This window comes from Diabrotica virgifera, chromosome 1, assembly GCF_917563875.1.
Source record: "Diabrotica virgifera virgifera chromosome 1, PGI_DIABVI_V3a".
In the NCBI taxonomy this organism is placed as follows: Eukaryota; Metazoa; Arthropoda; class Insecta; order Coleoptera; family Chrysomelidae; genus Diabrotica; species Diabrotica virgifera.
Genome location: NC_065443.1, coordinates 293,411,817 through 293,416,535, shown reverse-complemented (window position 1 = coordinate 293,416,535; position 4,719 = coordinate 293,411,817).

Genomic DNA, 4,719 nt, shown 5'->3' with positions numbered 1-4,719 from the left:
GAAAACGGGACTGCTCATGCGCTTCAGTCAGAAACCAATCGTGGACTGTCTCCACGAACAAAGCTAATGATGAAAATGAGAAGTTGGCATTGCTGGCTGGTTGACAACTTGACAAGTAACAGTACAAGTAACAGGAAGTGGAAAAATATAAGATTACTCTGTTGCCAGATTTTTTTTAGTGAATATTAAGGTCAGGATTCGTTTTGTCATGTTCATTTCACGCTAGTAAAAATTGTTTGTGTCTTATTTCTTCTCACATTTAAGAATAAGTAAAAATTTCTATCTGAATACAAAATTAGGTAGAATTTCAGTAAATTTCGTTAGATCGGTAGAAATGCGTTGAAATCGTTAGATCTACCTAATTTTCGGTAGGTTTGGGAACACTGAAGGCCCCGTCTCACCATCAAATAATTGACAGTTATTTGATCAAACTTGACAGTTAGTGACACAAAGTGACAGTTAGTATGTATAGTTTGTGTCACTAGTCAAGTTTGACTGTCAAGTTTGATCAAATAACTGTCAATTATTTGATGGTGAGACGGGGCCTTCACTCGACTACTGAAAATCGTGTAAAATCGTGTAAGTCGGAAAATGCTTAATAAACCGTCCTTGAACATGCCGGTCGCGGGAGGAATGATTCCTACGGTAGCGCACCAAGCGGGAATATATCAAACTCGTTCTTGTCAAGTTCGGTTACGAGATGTTAGCACCTCATTGATCGAATTTCGTAAAAATAATTATACCATCCTTTTGCTCACGGTTTGTACAGCAATGATCACTAGGTTTCAGATTTTGATCACCTGTAGTTTATTTTTTATTAAGGGTTGAAAATTCAAGGACGAAAAAAAAGATGTTGGCACCTCATTGATCGAAATCTTTAAAACAAATGACTGTATTCGATAGGAAATAAAGCGCTGAGCAATGATCACCTATTTTGAACATTGATCAGGCTTTTTTTTGCACTGAAAATAATTATTAAAGTTGCAATAACATTACCACGCACGCGCAGTCCATTAAAAATTTTATATCTAACAGGAGCCCAGTTCTTTAGCGCGGTAAAAATTTTAAACCTACTGTGAAATCAGTGCCTTCCCGAGTTTTGCTAAATTACTATGTTACGGCTAGTATTTCTGAAATATATTTATACCATCTGAAAGTTAACAAAGTGCTCACGAAAGAACACACATTTCCAGGGTTTAGTCATTAGCAGATAATTTTGTATTAATTATTTGAAAAATTTTCAAGGACAGTCACTCTTCGATCTCATCAAAATTCTTGCAAGCTTTTTACTCTTCGAACGAATCTTTTTCTTACAGTGTTGCGCGATTTTGAATAAGTAATAAATTATAAGTTCTGACCTCGAAAACTCAGAATTGATTTTTACATTATAATCACACAAAGCGGTTATAGTTAAATTTGTTGCTATCTAGAGAATGTAAAGATTATTCGTGATAATTAGAATTGCAATATATTTCTTTGTTGTGGATATTAGGACTAATATAATCCAAGGAGACTAAGTCAGATCATACTATTGGCAACTGAGCATCTTAAAACATATGTCTTATTATATGCATTGTTGTCAGGTCTAAAAGTTACTTTGTCTCTTAGAGTTTTTTATACCTACCTAATAATATTATTATAATTATTATATTATATTATATTATATTATATTATATTATATTATATTATATTATATTATATTATATTATATTATACTATCATTTTTTAAAAAGGAATTTCTTTTTTTATGCAATGATACTATTATATAAAACTGGTGATTTTTTCCTTCGCCATGCGACGGGGGATACAATCAATTGCCCTGTACAGTCGCTGCACTCAATTTTTTTCTGGCATCCTCTAATTTTATTTGACAACCAACGTTTTCTGACTCGTACTTTTTTTTTTATTTTATAACTATGAGAAAGACTGGATTGATTTGGCTAATTTTGATTTTGAAATATTTTTAAAAGTCGTGTTCTCACCATTGATATAATAACTAAAGACTGGATTATATGCAAAATGCATATGCATATATATGCTGCATATTTCTCATGTTTTTCATAAATGCATATGCCTTGCATATTTGGAGATTTAAGAGCATATAAATGCATATTTTGATGGGAATTTACTCTACCCCATTTAAAAATAAGGTATATATTAGTAACATCAACATCCATTAAAATAAAATGTGAAAGTAAATATTTTGCTGTTAAGCTCCTTTGTTGTTGTACCCATAAACATAATGGGCGTTATTTATAGCTGCAGGTATCATTATCCGGATATTTAAGATTTATAGACTTCTCAGAATTTACAAATTACCTAAGTAAATACCGATTATATTTTGAATAACATTACAAATATTACCTGTACTTTCTGCTGGTGTCGGCCAACTATGAATTATTCTGGGAAAACCAACCAAAACGAAATTTTAAGCATTTTAAGGGTAGGATAGATTATTTTATTTTATGAATGGTTAGTCTTAAATCAATCGCCGATTATTCAACTTTTGTGATTGCAAGTTATTGACTATACTGTGTAAAAAAATCATTTTATTATTATTGTGAAAATGCCTAAAGTAGCAAGGGAAAAATCAAGTCTTCTCAGAAGTTGGATTGGAAGTAACAATCATCTAAAAGTTATCGACAGTGAAAGTATGTTTTGCACCATTTGTGATAAAAAGGTAAGTTCTCCACTTCAATAGATTTTTAAACTTATCAAACTTCTTTGCACATCTATGTGTCTGTCTATTCTAAAATGACAAACCGTCCCATTTCTTCAAAAACTGTTTTTTAAAGTTCGCAACGGTTTGGCTTATACAGAGCGAGGTGTTGAGAGTGGCCCACCCTGTATACTACGGTACACTGACTGTACTTTATTGTTTGACGATTTCAATTTCACTTTGAGAAATAAAAAAAAATTGGGGGAGGTTTAAAAAGTTTGATCATTTTAATGTAGGTATCTATTTACGAAAACATCTAAAACATCATTATCATTATATTCCAGATTCCATGTCAAAAGAAATTCCAAGTAGTTCAACACATAAAAACTTCACTTCACCAAACTAAGCTATCAAAAAATGATAATAAACCTCGCCAGCAGATTCTACAGAACAGTTTGCAGATTCAGAATACGTCAGTTGGGCAAGAAACCTTTGCAAAGGATTTATGCCATTTTTTTTTGAACTGCAATATCCCTCTGCACAAGTTAGAACATAAATCGTGTCAAAACTTTTTAAAAACTTATTGCAAGATTAAAGATAAACCAGCTCAAATACCAAGTTCTTCAACTCTTCGGAAAAAATATGTCAGTGCATGTTACAAAGATGTGATGACGAGTATTAAAAATCAGTTAAAAGCCGAATATCTTTGGATTTCCGTCGACGAAACAACGGATACAAAGGGTCGACAAATTGCGAATCTAATTGTTGGAGTTCTTAACGACTCTGGCGATTTTAAAAACTCATACTTAATTAGTGTAAAATGTTTGGAAAAAACAAACTATGCTACAATAGCTAGATTTGTTAACGAATCCCTAACAAATTTTTTTTTACCTGATCAAGTACCATTTGAAAAAATATTATTAATGCTTAGTGATGCCGCCTCATATATGATGAAAGCTGCATCCAATCTTAAAATCTTTTTCCCTAATTTAATTCACTGTACATGTTTGGCGCACGGCCTAAACAGAGTTGCAGAGAAAGTTAGAATTGAATTTCCCAATGTAAACACCTTAATAAATAATGTAAAAAAAGTATTTCTGAAAGCACCACTACGTGTACAGGTATATAGGGAGATGCTTCCCGATATTCCTTTACCACCAGAACCAGTATTAACCAGATGGGGAACTTGGCTTAAAAGTGCTATATTTTTATCTGAACACTACGACGACATCAAAAGCGTTATTTCAAGTTTTGATCCGACTTGTACCGCTATTGATAACTGTCAAAATATTTTTAAAGAAAAGTCTATTAAAAATCAATTGTTGTATATAAAATCGAATTTCGATATCATTGAAAGTTCAATTACAAAATTAGAGGCTCAAAATTTATGTCTTCACAATAGTATGTCTATTGTTGATTCGGTTAAACAGAAAATAACAAATCTGAATGGGGAAATTGGAGTAAAAATTAAAGATAAACTTGATGACGTTTTAAACAAAAATGAGGGTTTCACTTTATTGCGTTCAATAAATAATATAATAAATTTTGGAAACTTCGATGAAAATATTAATATGGATCCGTCTCTAATAGCAAAGTTTAAATATGCCCCAATTACATCTTGTGACGTTGAGAGATCTTTTTCTGCCTATAAACAAATATTAACAGATAGAAGACATAATATTAGTTTAGAAAATATGAATCAATATATGATTATTTATTGTAACAATAAAAATATGTAAATTTGTTTTATTGTACTCTTTTTATAATATTAGTTTAGAAAATATGAATCAATATTGTAACAATAAAAATATGTACATTTATTTTATTGTACTCTTATTTATCTTGTGGTCAAAATAAAATATTTTGCCGTTTTATTTGTCACAAAACCTGAAGTTAAAAAAATATATTAAGAAATAATAATACAATTTGGTTTAAATTCAAACCTATTTATTTATTTTTATTATTTTTTATTTATTTATGTATTTAACGTAAACCATAAAATTATTCATATAAAAATAAGTGCATATATAAATGCATATTTGCATGTTAATTGTGCATAT